Source organism: Parasteatoda tepidariorum, chromosome 8 (genome assembly GCF_982258835.1).
Source record: "Parasteatoda tepidariorum strain Cologne lab strain chromosome 8, Ptep-v5.0, whole genome shotgun sequence".
Lineage (NCBI taxonomy): Eukaryota > Metazoa > Arthropoda > Arachnida > Araneae > Theridiidae > Parasteatoda > Parasteatoda tepidariorum.
The window spans coordinates 34,626,784-34,648,296 of record NC_141762.1 but is presented as its reverse complement, the minus strand read 5'-3'; positions in this window follow the sequence as shown (position 1 = coordinate 34,648,296).

Genomic DNA, 21,513 nt, shown 5'->3' with positions numbered 1-21,513 from the left:
GAATAGATCAGCCGTCACTGGTATTTAAACCTGGGTAATCTGATTAACGTGTGAAAAAAAACCCGAACCATCGCGAATTTTATTGAACACGTAAAAATAATAAATGCTACCACAGTAGACTTTGAGCAACATATTGTAGCTGCTCTACTTACACTAAAATAAAAACAAAAGAAAGAAAAATGTTTTGTTTAGAGACTAAACAAATAAAACAATATGAAGAACATGCATTCTAATTTACACTTTTTAGTCAGCAGAACATGATAAAATAATAATAATTTTCTATATCCGGAATAAAAATTTAATCCATGATGTTCCTCTAAAATTACCCTTTGAATACCAAACTGATGAGTGATGTTCGTAATATATATTTCCTTTTACAATGCAGCAAAAGGTCTTGAAAGTATTTTATAAAGTCACTGACAAAACTATTATTATTTTCTTTTCTTTGAAATTGTAATAAAAAGAAGAAACACAATACTCTAGATAGCTATTAAACACACAATTATTAGACAATTATTATCAGACAAGAAATTGATAATTGTATCTCCCATTGCTGTTTTTAAATTTTACTTTAAAGGACATATGTGTGAAAACTGAATTTAGGAAGATATACATAAAATAAAAACAACTAGTTCAAGCGAGAAAAAATTTAGGATTTTTTAAAAAAAAATACAGTATCTTAATTTTTAGTTTCTTGATGAACAATGTATATTACAATTATAATATAATTATAATTAAATAACAATGTACAATATAATTTGTCTCATTTTCATACTTAGTTTTTGTACAAAAGAATTTTAATCTGAAAGTTATCAGGTTTATGATTTCCATTTAAAGAAATTTTTTAATTTGAAGGAAAACAAACTAGAAAAGCAAGGTATGCTTCAATAGTAAGAGTTTGTTCGTAAATAAAAATAAAAAGAAATTGCAATTCGTTTCTAAAACTTCTAAGTATGCTAAACAAAGAAATTAAATAATGTATCTAAATTTTATTTAATAACATTTACATTTAAGCAATATTGAGAAAGGATATTATAAACAAAAATTGATTAAATTTTTATTGAAAAAAATAATACCAACTTGTAGATGCATTCGGAACCAATGCTATAACGATTATAAATAAAAAAAAAAGACAAATTCAATCAAGCGAACGCTTTTAAACATGCAAAAAAACTTTGAATTTACACATCTATTCTTTTTATTTAAAGTGAGAGCAATTACTGTTTCGAATAATAGATTAAGAATACCTAAATTACAGAGAAGCACATGAGCAGCTCAGTTTTGAATCAAACATTTAAAATGATGCCAGAAAAAATAAATGTTAAGTTAAAAAAATTTTTTTTTCCTTCTATGAAAAAAAAATTTCCATAGCTTTTGTTTATTTAAAAATAAAAACATCAAATGCCGTTAGGGAGGAAAATCCTGTGCAGAAGATAAGAAGATTAGAAAAAAAATGCTGTTTATATATGCATTGCATTTCCTACTTTTTCCTTTTTTACATTTTTTGCACATGATTTCATACGAATATTTCTTTTTGCAAGCCTGATCCGATGTTTCCTGTTGCAGCATTTTTTTTAAACATTACAAAAGAAAGTTGTTATCATTATATTCCCCGTCTTTATTTCAACACGTATTATAAAGCTGCGAATGGGGAAAAAAAGCCTAGATAAAAATAGTTCCGTTGGTGAGAAAAAAAAAGTATTAATTTAAAGTGAGAATTCTTTTTTTTTAATAAATAGTTTTTGTTCAAGTTAGTTTTGAAAGCTCGCATCCTGGAAGAAATGTGTGAGTTAAAAAGTAATATTATTTTTTAGTGAAACTATTAAACTTTTGCTATATCATCACAAAACTATATCGCCTTCGGGGCTCATAACAGTGTTTGTTTGAAACAAAAAGAAAATGTTTAACTTTTTTTAATTTAAAGTTGGACGATTTTGTGACATAGTTTTTTTTTTATTTTCTTCTTGGAATGGATATTTTGAAAGCATTATATTTTATAGCTGTCACACTTTTTTAGCGTCACGTTTATAATTTTAAATCTAAGTAATAGATTTATTCAGTGATTTTTCTGTTTATCTTGAAGTTGTAAGATGTAGTATTAAAGCAAAAGTTCCACTAACTATATTTTAATGAAAAAAAGGTACTATATATTTTTTAAGTTCCAGAAATCTATTTCCTATTTACGCTGGATTTTTATTTATTTATTTATTTTTTATATAATAGTTTTAGTTAAAAGTTTTTGTTTCGCAAAAAAATAAGAAAATAATAATTTTTATTAGATTTAAATGGAAATTTTTCAAAAATGATGATCAAAGTGTAATAATTTTGCAAAAAAAATTAATGAATAAATGTTAAAAATAGAGTTGTTTTTTAATAAATAATTATTAAACTAGTGACAGAATTAAACAAAAATAATGTTTTTTCCTGACGTGAAATTTCTAAATATTATCTCATAAAACTAAGTAAAAAGGTATCAAAGTACCGTTTAAAACCAAAAGACATATTTTTAACCTTTACTAAATTTAAAGTAAGCCGAATATGTTTCATTTTAATTATTTATATCATACAATTGATGCCTTTAAATATTTATATTTTTTCAAACAGAGTGTGGAATGAATATTTTTCACGGAATAACATTAAATAAGCCAAATTTCAATCAAAAATATTAACAACGAATTTTCAAAACATATAATTTTTATTTCTTTTTGAAAAATTTAAATTTTCCAATACAATAAAACATTTGTTTTTAAATAATTATGATAATCTCTGATTTTTCAGGAAAAAACCCAAAATAAGTATTCTTTTATTTTTTAATATTCTCTATTTTTTGATTTTTTTTAGTAATTGTTTTCTAATTTATATCATAAAAGAATCATTTTTCTTTCTGTGGCAAGTAAGATAAGTAACGTTTTAAATTCTCTGTATGGACGCTAAATTCACAAATATAAATTAACGTTAAAAAAAAAAACATAAATTGTCCATTTTTTTTAAAGAAGAGAAATAAAAAATCACATTTTAATTAACAAGTTATTTTATCTTTTGTATATTTTTTAAAACTATTATTTATTTAGTGATTACAATGACTGCTGCAATAAATCTGCTTTAGCGTAAAAATTACGAAAATCGTGATATTTCGTAACTTTTATACAATAGTATTTACAATAAAATAACTGAATTACTGTAATTAAATAATTATTATGGTAAAAAATTTCAGTATAAAAATGTATTTTGTGGATGATGTACCCAAAGTGACTGTAATTTTTATCGTAATTTGCTCCAGGTTTTTTTTACAGTGGGCTGATAAGGTTTTGAATGATTCGATTGGTAGACAATTGTCTTAATTCTTCCTTATTTTAGTATAAAGTTCTTTCCCCTTTGCCCTTTAATAATAATTCGAAATACGTTACATAGGTCTTAAACCTTTTAATTTTCTTTCAAATAATTAAAAAAAAAACAATTAACAGGTTGGCTCGGTGGAAGGAATCCTGATAAAATTACCGTACTGTATGAGTAATACATTTCTGAAAAAACAACAACAATATTTTCGTTAAATGAAAACAAAATATGGGGTCTATCAACCATTCAGTAGGTAATTTTTCCTTTTAAATAGTAACGAAAGTCTGTTTTTTACAATTATGCTACTTATTTCCGCACATTTCGTGATAAATACTCAACTGAAGAGTAAGTTTAATGCAATGCTCTTCTAAGGTATCATATTAAATTTATCAAATTTTAGCACAAATTATAAAAATATATCTTATTGTTAATTTTACCAAAATCATTACCGTTTCACTTCAATATAATTTATCGAGCTTCTTTATTTCCCCATAGAGCCAGAAACACATTCATTTTTACCATATTCTGGTAGTTTTGACCATAGTTCTTTTTTTTCGGTGAAAAATGTATTTTATTGCTTGTAACATGTGAGATTGTAAGTTTTCTATTTGCTGCAACACTAATTGAAATGGTATGAAATATCATTAATCAATGATATTTTTTAAAAAAAAATTAAGATTGAACGTAATTTTTGAATTTTACGTATGCCTGTTATTTTCTCTTATTTTATTGTTTACCAAAAAAATGAAATATTTGCTTTTATGCAGATGGTTATGCCTGTTATGAATTTTACAGTAACCTTTATACTGTTTTAATTTTCTTAAAAATATATATTTACAATTGATTTTAATTCTCAAGATAGCCTTATCGCTTTCTTCTCAGATATGAAAAACTCCCTTTTAAACTCTCCAATGGATTTTCTGATTACAAAGTTGTATTTACAATAATGGAAATAAAAATGACGTCATATCGGTTCGTGGATTGGAAGCTTTTTTTTTCCAGATATACATTTTATCGCTTTCTAACTCCCCGGAATCATTAGTCGGAACTTAGCCTTCTGTTGTCAAGCTTACCCTACCCCGAAAAATTGCCCCAACTAACCCTATCAGCGTTTATCAACGGCTAATTTTATGGAGAGACAGGGAGTACAAAATAAACTGTTTTAGGGAGAGAGAATGGAAGAAACATTCTAATTGCCCAGTGGGGGTGTTAGTGGTGTTAATGAACGTTTTGCTTTACGGTAGGGGGTTGTATGATTAATTGCTGTATTATGACGCATATAACTGATAGGGTGCCTAGACTCGAACAATAGAAGATTGTATCTTAGCTATGGAATGTATGCTACAACCTTCCTTTAATAGCTGTCCTTCAAATTGGGTGATAATATAGGAAAAAAAATGAGAAAATTCGTTCTGAGTCATATGCTTCTTTAGAAAATATTTTGCATTTTCTACGTGATGAGGAAGTAATTTATTAGAGTATTTTTTAATAACGCTGCTGATGAGCTGAATATAAATTAAATATTTACTTAATTATATTATGCATGATGCTACATGGATTTAATTTATTGAATGTAGGGAGTACATTTTAATTACTATTTCTTTTTTAAAGTATATATCAATATTCTAATTGAAATTCATTCTGAGTCATATGTCTTTAGTAAATGTTTTTCTACTTTGCGAATTATGAGTATGTAATTTATTAGAGTATTTCTAATTACGCTGCTCCACTGATTTGTTGAATATAAATTAATTATTTTCAACACGTCTATTACGTATTACGTATTTATTACTTTGATTATTATATCATGTGATTTTAATTTATTAATTGCATGCGATGAATTCCATTTATTATTTTGTTTTCTTAAAATTTGAATAAATAGTAGAAGGGAATAAAAAATATTATGTTGTAAGTCTACTTGTATATTATAAGAGATTATAATATAAGTCTACTGAAAAACGAAAGCTATTGAATAATGAAATACTACATCAAGTTATTGGAAAATTAAGATAAAAAAGTTATTTAAATCATTTTTAGTATTTTTTAACTGTTTTTTAACTCTCAACGCAGTCGTAAATAACTTAAAATGTTAACTTGTTTATAATAACTTGTTTTAAAACGTTAAATCTATTAAAAGAAATCTCAAACAACACTCAAACAGCTCTATTTCTAAATGTATTGTTCGTTTAACCTTTGTGTATTTATAGGGTAAGTTTTATAGATTGTAATTATAATGCTAGAAAACCTTTGTTAAATATCATTCAGCCTACAGATATCCATATTTTCTTTTTTCCAAAAAATATTAATTTCTGAAAGAAAGCTTTGACTTTTTCAACATTATAGCAAGAGATAGATTGTAAACTTTCTGGCAGTTTATGTTTAAATTTACTTAAACTATGTACAATTAATTGTTAACTCTACTCTATCAAATGGTAATTAATATGATAAAATGGGCACTCCTAATATTATTCTATAAATGAATAAAAGCTATTTAAAATTTATTTTGCATGTTCCCATAAAATTTAATAAAAAACAAAGAAAATCATCTTGAATGATGATGTTTAAAATTCTAAAGAGATACTTATTAATAATAATTATTTCCTCTTAACTAGCATAAGATAAGTATTTATTTGTTTAATTCTAAATAAGGGATTTTTATTATGGCTTTTTAACCCAGGTACGTTTTTATCTCAGTAGTTAAGAACCCAAATTTATAATTTAATACATTCTTATCTTTTTTTATTAAATTATGAGTTTGGCACTGCATCTCATTTCGTGCTATTAAACCCTGTATTCAATTTATTAATTATTATAAGTTTATAGTAAAAGGAAACAGATCTTGATAGTTTGAGATCACGTTCTTCTTATATAAATTGCTTGTTGAAATATTTTCTAATGCAAAGTTTTGACTTTTCTTTCCTTCATCGACTTTAGCAACCATTGCAATTTCTTGTGTCTAAAATACAATATATGTATTTTATACCTTAACATTAACGATCAGCATTTCTGATTTTACAAAGCATAAACATAAAAGCAAATTTCTTTCAAAACAATTCCTTCCTCACTAAGAAATAGTTTTCCTCATTGTAAACGTCGACTTTATAATAACAGAGAACAGTAAAAGAAAATGAAATTATCTCGAATTCTCATTTAAAATCCCATCAGCGCACCATAACCATAATCTAAATTACACATTCCCAACTGTCAAATGAGCGTTGAAACAATTGTATCACATTCATTATAATAGCCTCAGCTCTGTCCAACTTCATTAAAAAAGAAAGCAAAGGCTCTTCGCATTTATTCAAAGAAAAGTGCTAAAAGCGTCCAATCAACTAAAACGCGCCCATTCCTTTGCACAGCAAGATATATTGTTAAGATTTCATTCAGAAAATGATGTAAGGAAGAATAAAAATACGAGTAACTTTTCTTTAAGATCCATTTTTCGCTTCTTAAGTCTTCAGAGTTTTTTTTTCTAATTATTTTTGTTATCTTTTTGTGCTCTTGTTTTACAATTTTGCCTTCAGGCTAGCAGGAATGAGTCATTCTTTTGGACGCGGAAAACAAAAGACAGGAAACTGGCAAAGTAACAACCAAGTTGAAAGGAAATAATAGCCTCTGAAAACAATTCGTAAAAGTGCATCTCAGACTTGAAGATGGTCATTTTGGGTATTCTTATTCTTTTTTTAGACAGGTGGTCATTTTCACTCAACTTGGTAAGTGAACGCCTAGAATTTTTTTTTCCTGCTCACTGAGTACTACACTCCACCCAAGTTTTTTAGACGACATATTGCTCGTAAATATAAGTCACTTCTAGACCATGACGAAGACTAACGTTTTAGCTCCTAATGTGTGACGTTTTCAAGGGTGGATGAAGCTAAGGGTCATAATACATTAGAAGATGACATATTGGAATTGGAAGAATTGTTCTACTATGAAATTTTGCTTCCAAGCATTCATTTATTGCTATCTTTACTCGATAGTTGATACACACAAAAAACGACGGTATATGTAACAAGCACTGGCATTTTAAAGAATATTTTAAAGATAATTCTTTTTTTTTTATATTGGGTGATTCTTCGGTAAAGTAACATTAATTATAACTTTACTCATGTGTTTTCTTATGAAAAAGAATAAAAGTGTATTTATGCACTCATATGTGTTACTAAGATATTCCAGACAGACAAACATTTAAACAAACATTTTTTGAACGAATGTAATAATTAATTTCAGGTATTACTTGAAAAACAAAAACCTGAATGCTCCTATTGCAAGAAACGCTTAAATTTTTGTGCGAAAAGGCTTTCGATAAAATAATTATTTTAGAATTGATAGATGACATTTTACTTTACTGCACCACAGTATAGTTAGAATTTAAAACAATATCTGGAAATACACAAAAAAGTCAGTAAAATATTTCAATTCCTATACAATATCGTTCTTTTATAATACAAATTACATGAAATATGCCTTTAAAATAAATGTAAATTTGTAATAAATAATGGAAACAATATTACTAAAAGCACTCTCTCAAAATTCAATTGTCAGACAAAGAGGTTAAGGAGGTTAAAATTCCTAAATTTTGAAGCCAAACTCATGGTGGCAACAAAAGGTCAGTATTGCGCACCGTCGAACTTTATTTTGCTGACAAACTGATATCAGCTTAATCTGTAGCAGGAAGGGATGCCATCGGGGGTGATAGTATATTTTTTTAACAAAATAAAAGATGACTCATTGCAGCCAAGCGGTTGTGATTCTATCTGTTTACCATGTGCTTTATATAAAATATATACAATATTTATTTATTTTTAGTAAAATAATAGACAGTGGAAATTATTTTCAAATTCTGCACTCAATTTCATTTTGCGGATAATATCAATGCATCACATCATACTTACATATTTGCTTCATCTCGGCAATCAAATTTCAATCTCCTGCATTACAGATTATCATTCATATGTAACTAGATCATAATAAATACATTGCGTGAAAAAGAAATTATGGAATCCACAGTGTCAACACAACATCAAATAAACTCTGCTCATTCTGGAGAAAACTGAAGTCGTATACTTATATTTTGCTAATTACGAAGATTTAAATATAACTCACTTTTAAAATTATTTAAATTTTTTCCTTGATTATTGTCATGGTGTGTAATAATGCTAATTAAAGATGGTATTTTCAATATAAAATCAATAATAAGGTTAGTCTTTCCGCATTTTAATCAAATGACAATTTAAAGTGTTTGTTTTAGCATAATTTTATATATCTTTACTTTGTCGTCACGGATAAATATTTTATATTATACTTTACCGTTAACGGTAAATAACTGAACCTTTTTTGGGTCTACGATTAACATTGTTCAACTCCGTAGCCTTCTGGTTTTGAACCCGTTCCAAACGAAAAGGAGAATCCTGGATCAAGCATTCGGACAAATAAGGCTTCACTGATGAATTTTTGATTGAACTGAATCGCGTTTGCATTTCACAGTGATCAAAACCACAGAAAACCGCTTCTGTTAGTCTGAACGTAAGAGAATTATAACCGCTAGAGGTATTTAACCACAATCTTCATCCTCTAGCCACGATAATTCAAGGGGTTGATCATGAGGTAATTCAGGTTCAAAGCCCAGCGATGGCTGGTTTATTCCAATTCTGTTCCTGGAACGCACTGACTGTAGTGCTGAACTATCGTGGCTTGAGGATGAAGATTGTGGTTAATATTGCTGTCAAATTTAAAGGTTTATTGTTTGCTTAATATTTGAACGTTATGATTTTTTAAAATATATATATATATATATATATATATATATATATATATATATATATATTTCACATGCTTTAGAAAATAGTCATTAGGACTAATAAGCATCTTTTTTTCAAAAGTTAATTTTGTTGAAAATTGAGTCAGCAGAAGCTCTTGCAAATATGGAGTAGGAGTTTTTACATGGAACTACAGAATTGCAGAGAGCACGAAACATCGGTTGAATATTCGGCTCTAGAGTTATTACGCAGCGGTCAGTTAAATTTTGTGCAGGGAAATTTGAAATTACAAATGAGCCTCATGGTCATCTGAAATCAAAGTGAAATCAAAGATCAAATGACCCAATGAGTAAATAAATGTCACCTCTAGGACAGACGCTTTTCAGACATTTATTTGTCTTTTGACTTTAAGTTAACTCCTAACGGGTTGGTAATTACACCGAAGATTTATTCTCGTTTTCTTAAAGAAAACTACTCAACTAACCAGACATAGGGGGTAAGTAACAACAAAAAAGGATATATTTTAACATGAAGTGTACATGACAATGGCTATTACTACAACTACATAAAAATGTAAATGTCTTTTGACAGTTAACAGTGCCATCTATTGGTGGTTCAACAAGTATATTTTCACAATTTACACTAGAAATATAATGCAACCAATTGAATTGAATGGTGCAGAAATTTAAAGAAAAACGTCCTAAAATGATCAGCATATCAACTCTTATCCTATTATCGGACAACGTTAGATCACAAACTGCACTGAAACTGCATCATTCACCATTTTTTAATCGATTCGGATATTTATTTCAATAGGAAAACAGTGTAATTGTGGCAATGCTGTAAAATTGTCCTTTCAGAAATTTATTATAATCCACCATGATTTTTTACCACCAGCCTGATCAAACTTCAGCTTAAATAGAAAAAGAATGTTGACAAAACTAGGACACAGAGCCACTATGGCTCAGAGGATAGAGCGGTTGCCTCCCAATAAGGTAATGAAGGTTCAATCCCAGCTTTGGGTGGACGATTCGAATCCAGCTTTCGGCTGACACCAACCACAATTCTAACATAAATTATCCTCAGTGGTAGAAGAATCGTGAGTTAAAATTCCCTTGCCGTTGGGCTAACCGTGGGAGGTTTTCGTGGATTTCCTCAGCATTTAACTCAAATATGGTTTAGTTATTTCAAAAAGTCTACTGCGATTGCTAGTTTGGCCTGCTTAATCTAGGAGTTCCTTTGTTTCCTGGCTTGGGTTCAAAATTACAAGACTGCGAAAGTGAGCATTGATAGTCGAAAACTCAGAATTGGTTTGGATATTCAATGCCGGTTATAAAATAAAACAAAATAAAATATTAGTGAATAAATAAATTAATTAATTAATCCCTCATATTTTAAAGTTATCATTCAACTTTGTTCCATAAATTTTATCCTTGAAGACCTAATATTTATGAGATAACTTAAAAAAATTCCTTAAATTTAAGTTTTTTGATATTTGTATTTAACTAAAAAATAAAACCTAAATAAAACTTTGCTTTGATTTTCGAAAGACTATTCACTGCTCTAAGAGGAGTTAGTTTTCTAAATTGCCTTTTATATAAGTAAAAAACTCTATTACGTGTTAGAGAAAATGTATCAGTTACACACTTTTGTTCTTTAAGTTCTTTAATGTTAATTAAAATTAAACAAGATTGCTGCAAATTGTCTGTAAAATCTTTAGGAATATTTCAAGATAAAAGATAACACTTAAAATGAATGCATTTTTCTTTTTTTCTCTCTCTTTTGTTTCTATAGCCAATTATGAGAGAAAAACATTTAGAAATGAACATTCATTTTAATTTAGGCTTTATTTGTTTTCGAAATTAAAATGAACGCTAGTGGCTTCGAATTTCCTTTGTAGTTCTTGATGAAAAGATAAAAGAAGCATTTTAAAGAATTTTCCAATGGGTAGTTGTGTTTAAGTAAACAAACCATATACGATTTTTTTTTCAGAAAATAATTTAATAAGTTCGCTATTTTAATAAATGAAAAAGAACTTTAAATGCAAATTGTTCTGCAAAAATTTCTATCGGCTTCGGTAAATATTTAACAATGACAGTTTTTCACAGTTAAAAAGGTTTTGTTTATCAGTGTTTATGCTGGCTGTTTAGTTTCAAACCGTAAGCCTCTAAAATGAAATTGGATTACGTATTTTTTTCAGTATTTCTACTAATTTGCTAAAGTTGGTACTTTTTAATCAAACGAAGTAGCAAACAAGAATTTAAGTTTTAAAATTAATTTTGTGTGCAAGATTATTATTACTTTTACGAATTGTGTTTTATATTAATTAAATAGCGTTAGAGAAATATGTACTTTAAAAGAATAGGAAAACTAGCAGAAATTTTTTTTCGCAAATGAGATTTTTAAATTTAGTTTCTTAAATTGTTTGTATGATGCAAGTTTAATTATCTAGTTTTGATTAAAAATCTCTAATTCTTTTTTTCTTCTTTAAAATAAAACAATATTCCAAGCACGTTATTTCACAAAATAAACATCACCGAAGAATTTTGTTTTATGATATGTTATCTTTATAATATGCAGTTATCTTTTATTTAAAAATAGTAGTGATCTACTGCCAGTTAACTTAAGTAAATTAAATTAACTGAATACGTAATTAAAGAAACAATAAGAGCCTGCCGTGTTTCTTCTGAACTAATTTTTGAAAAACAAAATTAGTTAAATATATCATTTAGAAACAAGTGTTTTCTTTGGTTTGATTATATCAGACACAAAATCGTACTTTTTCTGAGTAAACATAAATGTTTTCGACGGATTTAGAATCTTGACAATCAAAATATACAAAATATGCATGGTTACATGCAATATGAAAAATATGATTCCAAAAGTTTGATCAGGAAAATGGTCGAAAATTCGGATACTTTAATGTTAGTTTAACTGTTTGTTTATTTTACAAATTTCGATATATCTTGAGAACTTTTATAGTGAATAGAAAAATATTGTCACACAACTATGAAGTTAGTTAATCTGAAGATAATTCCATGCAAACATAATTTATAATAGTTATTTATTGCTTTTTATTTTCTTATTTATTAGTGGTCGCCTATACATTTTATCTAATTCTGAAAATTTTATCTCGTTCGGAGGACAATTATATTTTCTTTACTTTATTAAGTTGAGCATGATACATAATAATTTAACATCTAAAAGAATGAAATTTTAAATGACAAAATCAGTGGGATAGTTTCTCAGGCATCGAATTTTAAATATACGTATATTCAAAATTCAATACCTCAGGAATTATTCCTATACATCAATCAAAATGGCAAACAATCCCCGAAAGCTGAGAAAAGCAACAAATACCTCAATCTTAGACAAAAATTACAACTATTTTAGCATATAAATCCGGTGAGGAAATATGTAGTTATTGCGAATCGCATGTTGTATTGTATTGATCACGCACGTATTACTTAGAGGCTTCTTCTACTGGGCATAGCTATACCAAATAGCTTCATCTGTAGTGAATTATGAACAGTAGAGCATATATTTTATATTTTACTGTGTCGTGGAAGTAAGAAGTTATTTTGAATCGTTTGAGTATTGCTCTAACACATATTACGTGTAGGCATTAAGCAAATATATTGCTGTTGTGAACCACTAACAGTTAAAGATGTTTCAATCCAGTACCACATATTTAAGTTTCAAAGTAACGCTGCAAATATTCTACTTTACTGATTGGTGATGAATCTCATGATAATATTTTCCATTATCTCAAAGAAACTGAATTTTGCGCATCTATCTCAATATATAAAATAATCTCATGAAAATTAAGTGTAGAAGGCTTGGTGGTTCAGTATTCGTTATTTGTATAAAAGGCTGTGCACAAAATTTCTTCATTCATTCGAAAATTCATAATGTTAGGTGTTTGACCAAAGCAGCACTATAGGTTGTTGAAATTATTACTGTGAAATTCAGTGTGGTGTTGCAATAATTACGGGGGCAAAATATTAGCAGCGTAACATTTGAGTTCTTACGATCGTGGACGAGCTGTTTGAGGACTGGGACTGGAAGCAGGTCAAAATGTCACCAATAAGACCGTAGTATCGGAAATGTTAAAAAGTGTCATCTCGCAATGAAAAAGACTGTTGAAGAAAGAGAAGCTATGAAATATTATATCGGTGGTCATTGTAAGAACACCACACCTCAAAAGAAACTTTATGTATCCGTAGTAACGAAAAGGAACAGAAATGTCATTCCTGTAGATCTTGCAACAACTACCTGTACGCATGCATCTGTGCAAAACCATCTCACGGCGATAAAATCAAGTTGGTTTGCATGCACGGAAGCCTATTCGATGCATCTCGCTCCAACCACGCTATCGTCGAGAAAGATTACGTTAGTGCAACGTACGTATTGGTTGGGGTAACAAGTACAGGTCCAGAATGATGTTCTCCGGCAAATTCCGATTCACTATGAAAAGTGATTCTGGCTACCAGTTAGTATGGAAAGAAAGAGGAGGGAGCACGTTGCGCACAGCGATAGGTTTATAAACGTGATCGGTATGGTTAAAACATGCCTGTATGGGCAAGCATCAAGCTTAATGACTGAACACCATTCCACTTCGAGCGAGGTAAAGCTAAGTCGCAACAGTATTGCAGAATGATTATTATGGATCATGCTTGCCTTTTTAGGAGCGTGGTAGATATAAACCTTTTGTTTATCGACGACAATGTGAGCCTACACAGGTGCGCCGCGATATTTTGCACTCTAGAAAGTACAAATATTAACCATATACCATGGCCTGCGTACTTCTTGGATCTAAATCCTTTAGAGTATGCCTAAATTGCCCTTGGCTGGCGTGTTTCAGAAAGAACACACACTTTCCAAATCGTACAAGAGCTGAAAACAGCCTTGAAAGAGGTGTGGGACGGTATCCCACATCGACTCATCGTTCGTTTATTGTACAGCACAAATGACTGATGCAATAATAATGACACATCTTACTGAGGTACTCATTTCTGCTTCATTCTGGTAAGAAGACTAATTTTCCATAGCTGTTTGGAAATTATCCTATAAACATCCTTTTTTTAATTTTTTATTTTATTATTTTTCGATATTTCGATATCTGAACTGTTTTGCATAATAATAAATGCATATTGTCTCTACTGCATATGTACTAAATTTAATTTCAACAATTAATGTCTATTACTAATTACTCTAAAAATTTAACTGTTCCTTAGCAATTGTCAAGCAGTATATATATATATATATATATATATATATATATATATATATATATATATATATATATATATATATATATATATATATATATATATATATATATATATATATATATATATATATATATATATATATATATATATATATATATATACAGGGTGTCTCAGTTAAGCGTTTCAGAACTTCTAAGAGGGGTAGGGGGCATCCTGACGACTCGAAATCATATAGCAATGTGGGGTCGGAAATGCTTTCCTGAAGCGGTGACGTACACAGAAGCACCATAAAGAAAAGAGAGCGTAAGTGAAAAATCGCTATAATAATACATTGAAAAAATTATATGGCCTCCTCGGTCACCCGACCTATCATGTCTTGATTTCTGGAGTCATATGAAAACACTGGTTTATGGCACCCCTGTTGATAATGCTGGTTGCAAGAATCGTAGTAGCTGCCTGCGAGATATGCCTGGAGTATTGCAGAATGTTCGAATGTCCATGCGCCGGAGATGAGAGGTGTACATTGTAGCCGGCGGCAGAAACTTCGAACACTTTTTTTGGCCCATGTGCCATATAATTTTTTCAATGTATTATTATAGCGATTTTTAACCTACGGTCTCTTGTCTTAATGGTGCTTCTGTGTACATCACAGCGTCAGGAAAGCATTTCCTACCCCACATTGCTATATGATTTCGAGTTGTCAGGATGCCCCCTACCCCTCTTAGAAGTTCTGAAACGCTTAACTGAGACACCCTGTATATATATATATACAATTGTCCTACTTTCACTTTGTTATGTTTTTTTGAACCTAAGTGTGAAATCCATATTATTCCCTGCACTTATTTAAGTACCAAGTTTAATTACTAATTTGCTGTTACTGTAATTGTTGCCATGCGTTTGTAATTTTGCAAGATTTACCTTAGCTTTCGAGAGCGAAAAACTTAGATTTTGGTTTAATCGGCTTTTTTCTCTCCATACGATGATTACTCAATGAAAATGATTGCTATATATATATATATATATATATATATATATATATATATACACCGAAGAGCCATTTCATTATGACCACCCTCCAAATATAACAATGGGCACACCCAGGTTTTCATGGCTCCTCGCCCAGGAACAATGTTTTCATGGGGCACATTAGGACTCATAATCCTCATAGAACAATCCCTGACGTCTGTAAGCTACTTGAACATAGTTGCAGACCAGGTTCACCCATTCATGGCAACAGTTTTTCCTGCGGGGGGTGTTTACCAACAGAATAATGCACCATGTCATAAGGATCGAATCGTCTCATGGATTGGTTCGAGGAACATTCCAGTGACTTTCAAGTCATGTCTTGTCCCCCAAATTTACCTGATCTTAATCCAATGGAGCATTTGTGGAATTACTTGGAAAACCAAATTCGTGCTGCCACGCTGCCCCCTCTAAATGTGAGGGAGTCGCAGGATTAGTTGGTACCAGATACCTCAGACTACCTATCAGCACCTTGTGGAATCAATGCCACGGCCGGTGATAGCAGTTTCGAGGGCTAAAGGTGGTCCTACATGTTATTAGCAGGGTGGACATAATGTAATAGCTCTTTGGTGTATATATATATATATAATGTTACATTAAGCATATATTGTATAATACTTATTAAGAGAAAAAAACTCGAAAATAGTTAAAATATGCTCTTTTTGCTATCGATATTTTTGCTCCAAGAAATAATGCTGAACAGAGTAAGATTTAACTATTAAAATAAATTAAATATTGAAATAATATAAAAATTTATTATAATTTTAATATTTTAACATTTAATATTAAAATATTTCTTCTTATTTTATGATACGTAAATAAACTAAGCATAAATGTGAGCATTTTTGTTGAGAATTACGCACATACTAAATAAGAAATAAATCTTTTCTTCAATTGCTTTCGAGATTAAATTAAGAGAACTGTCTTGGGAATTTTAGAACTAAGATAAAATTTCATGTTAAAAGCATAGCAATGGACTTGAAGTTTAATAAAGAGGAAATTTTATCTGAATTAAAATAAAATTCTATAAGTAATATTACGTTGGCGTGTAAATCAGATTAATAATTCCTAATTAGAATAATTGTATTTCATGTATACATTTGATCTAATTAAGTACGCACTTTAGTTAGAATTTGTCTTCGAAAATATGATCCGGTGGTTTGTTTGATGTAGAAAATTTACCACTATCACATCTTTAAACTTTTTATTTTATGCATCGAAGTATTCGAAGTAAATAGTAAAATTATAGTAATGTTTATTCTTCTAGTTATATATTTCAGGGATTTAAAATAAATTCATTTTATACATTAAATTAAAATATGTTAATTTTTTACAACTTATAATTTTAAATCAATGCCGTAATCATATTCCTTATCAGCAATCTTTTGCATCTATGGTGCTAGTTCTCAATGTTGAATCGATAGAAATCAGCCAGTTTTTAAGTAAAATGCTTGGAAATGGTATTTTGGATATTATTTATGAACCGTCTGTCATTAAATTCCGAATTTGATTCAATTTAATTTAACATTATCCCATTTTTGAATTTTTTTGTAATTTAGAAAGTGTTGAAAGATTAGAGCAAATAGAAATTCTACGGCGCAGTAACGACAGAGTACGGTGGGTGAGGCTAACACTCCCAATTCAGTTTAGTAATTTTTACCAGATTCAGTTTTCCTGATCAATTGAAGTCTGAAATATCAAAATTATATATATATATATATATATATATATATATATATATATATATATATATATATATATATATATATATATATATATATATATATATATATATATATATATATATAAGTTCAAAATGAAGAATAAAAACAAAGAAAAATTATAAACATATGAAAAAAAGGGGGTGGGAAATAATAAGTAAAAAAATAAACAACATTTTATTTAAAAAAAAAAAATGAAATGTTAATTAAAAAACCGGAAAAAATAGATCATAAAAAGTAAAAATAACATGTAAAAACAGATAATAAAATAAAATAAAAAGAAAAAACATTAAAAAGGGGGGACTATAAAGCGAGTAGCAAAATCATAACTTACACGGACGGATATTTTTCAAGAATGATTTAAAAATGTTTTCGCAGAAAGATTGCCAGATTACAAAATATGAAAACAAAAGATGAAAACAAAAGCGCAAATTGAGTGCGTAAGTGCATTTAAAGTGTCGTTCTTACTGCACTGCTGAAGTAATTTGTTATTCTGAGTTTTGATTTGTTAGTTACCAAGGATGGGCCCGAAATGGATGTGCGCAAGGTAATATTATACTGGATAATTTTAAAAATTGATCATAAATAGTTTTAGAAGATAGATGTTTATTTAAGAAAAAATATAAAATAGAAAAGAGAAACATAAATTAATGAGTGCTGTTTACTTGCAGCTTAAGCGCAATAAATGATACTTATTGTTTTTCTTAACTTTCTTAGTGTTTTCTTGTATTTATTTATTTATATATATATATATATATATATATATATATATATATATATATATATATATATATATATATATATATATATATATATATATATACATGTCATGTTATGTCTTTAAAGGCTAGATAATTGAAGAGACTTACGCGGCTTCTGTTGAAAAGGCATTTTATTTTGTTAGATGGAGTATTGCAAACATTATGCGTGGGATATTTACATCAGGTTTCCCCCTTTGCAGGGATTGTTAGGCTTTGGCCCAGCTTTATCTAGCCATTGAAAATATGAAAAAGACATGCAATTTTGCCTGTCCTGAGCTTTTAAAGTGAGATTCTGAGAGGGCGTGGTTGCAAGGATCTTCTTGTCTTAATGAAACGTCATTCAATTTATAAAATTTAAAGGTTTTGATTCGCTAAAAGTCTATCGCCACTCTGACGGTGGGAAGTTTCTGGGACTATCTTCATCGACGAATTATTACCCATTAACTTCAGAAAATAATCTTCTATCTGTCCTCATCTGGTTCATCTTGACTTTTTATGGCTCTTTGTGAGAGACCGACTTCTACATCTTAAACTTGATAAGAAACATATGTTTTAAGCTTACCAGTTAATATAGAAAGACTCGCATGAGAAATTCTGGTTCGAATCCTGCCGGCTTGTCATGTTATGTCTTTAAAGGCTAGATAATTGAAGAGACTCTGTTAAAAAGGCACTTAATTTTGTTAGATGGAGTATTGCAAACATTATGCGTGGGATATTTACATCAGGTTTCCCCCTTTGCAGGGATTGTTAGGCTTTGGCCCAGCTTTATCTAGCCATTGAAAATATGAAAAAGACATGCAATTTTGCCTGTCCTGAGCTTTTAAAGTGAGATTCTGAGAGGGCGTGGTTGCAAGGATCTTCTTATCTTAATGAAACGTCATTCAATTTATAAAATTTAAAGGTTTTGATTCGCTAAAAGTCTATCGCCACTCTGACGGTCGGAAGTTTCTGGGACTATCTTCATCGACGAATTATTACCCATTAACTTCAGAAAATAATCTTCTATCTGGCCTTATCTGGTTCATCTTGACTTTTTATGGCTCTTTGTGAGAGACCGACTTCTACATCTTAAACTTGATAAGAAACATATGTTTTAAGCTTACCAGTTAATATAGAAAGACTCGCATGAGAAATTCTATATTACATATATATATATATATATATATATATATATATATATATATATATATATATATATATATATATATATATATATATATATATATGTATATATTTATATATATATATATATATATATATATATATATATATATATATATATATATATATATATATATATATATATATATATATATATATATATATATATATGTATATATATATATATATATATATATATATATATATATATATATATATATATATATATATATATATATATATATATATATATATATATATATATATATAGTACCATACAAGTATACTTTTGATTGATAAGAAACTATAGGAGAAGGCAGCAATTATGTTCATTCATGAAACGAAACAAGGGTTAGCATACAGAGATTAAAAACAATATTGAATTTGCATAAATTATACCCTGAATTCATATTAGTGTCATTCACAAAATTGTGTTAAAAAAATAAAAAGAAATGACATCAAGCACGTAACTCAATTTTACATAGAGTGCACAACGTGCAATCATGCTTTTTACGGAGTGGTCAATCATCTCCGTGTCTAGTGAGTTGGCAAATCTGTAAAAGTAGCTGGATGGATGGAATGAGCTCGCACATTTGGGCCAAGGGTGTCTTAAAGATTTTTAAGTAGTAGATAGTAGATAAGTAGTAAGATTCTGTAGATGTGCAGGTAAGAGTGATATCGAATTGAGATTCCTGTTCAGACTTTGAAGCTTCCACAGTGGAATAGGTGATGTTTGTTCATTTATCGTGGCTTTTTCCCATTACACGCTTGCAGGCTAAATCTAGACCAACAAGCTTGCAGGCCATCGAATGACAGGCCAAATCTAGTTCAAGAGGATAACGTTACCCCAATCAGGCGCAATCATACTCACACGTTTGCAATACCACATGACTCATAGATTAGACTGATGGAGGAATACAAACTCGTGGTATCCGGTATTCTTTTTCAACATGGGCTTGTATTCCTTTGGCAAACAGCAATTGCAGATATTGTTTTAGCAATGACCGCTGTGACCACAGAAGTCACACTGGAGGAAGTCAGTCTTTGATTCTGCTAGGTAATAACATCATTATATCAATCATCAACGGGGGACTTATCCCTTGGACGACAGACCTCCGGTCATCTGATAACGGTTTGGATGGCTAGATATTTTTTCCATAATCGATAAATAATGTAATGATCCACCGCGGAAGAATAAAACAAAATCTGCGATAGACTGCCCTGCTTTAACCAGCACATCCTAGAAGAGAGAATTGGCTCCTCGTGTATCAGTTTGTAGTCCGACGTAACGAATATAAACTGGGCAGTGGGGGATTATACGAAGGATATCACAGCGTCTAGGCAACTAAACTACGCAATTCTAAAGTTGCGTAGAAGAGTTAAAGGGTTTCTGCGAGTTACTACTTTTTTATAACCAGTGATGAGTTTTAAAATCTCTAATTACATTTAGATCCAAACTACAATTCATAATTTATTTTAACTTACAATTGCCTTTATGGAATTATTTGAAGTAAGATGCTAATGAAATAGAAATGGTAAGTTTTATAGGAAAATATTATATTTTTATTAACAATATATTGACTAAATTATGAAAAAAATCAAGTATTTATAAAATTTTCTACTAGTATTTTCAATTGCGCTTCTGACATTAAAATAACTAAATTTTTCTGTAAAGAAATATGTTTCCATAAAAACAATTTTAAACTTTTATAGCAGATCTTTTAAATTTTCTTTTCGAAGTAAATCATAATTTGACTTTTGGCATAATGTAAAAGCTTTCCGATTTTGGGACATTAAAAATAAATCAAGCATCATTTCATTATAAGGGGATGAAATGGCGATCCCTTATATGATTGAATGAATTTATTTGGATCTATATTGTCTGTGAGGAAATTGAGTGCTGGTTTTCTTATTTTCAATTAGGCTTACTCTATACAAAATAAAAACGAAATTCCCTTAATAACTTTTTATCTAGTTTAAGCTGTAATCAGTGTATCTCAAAACTAGTCTACAAGTTGGTCACTCTATTATGCGTTGTTTTTCATATTTTTAAAATGATATTATTATCACTTTTTGCTTGTTTCTCTTTACCTCCGGACCAAACTATGATATTTAAAGTGATTTTGCATACAATTATGAACAAGTTTGTTAAAAGGAAATTACATGAAAAATACTTTTTAAGATTATTTTTGGTTTAATAGAACCAAAGTTCAAACATTTACGAATTGTTACATAACTTTAAACCATGCTGTTCTGAATGATAGTGTCTAAAATTGTCATACAATCAGCATAATAGTTTCGGAGTGAATAAATTTTTAAAAGTGGCATTTTTCAAATGCTTTTTTTTCAATAATTATTGGACAAATTCCGTAAAAACTGTGGAATTTGTTGTTTTCATAATTATCATGTTGATCATTATAATTCTCATGATTATTTCATTAATTTCATGATTATCACGAAAATTGAAAAACATATTTTATAACAAATAAATAAAATTAAATATACATATTCGTCTTAA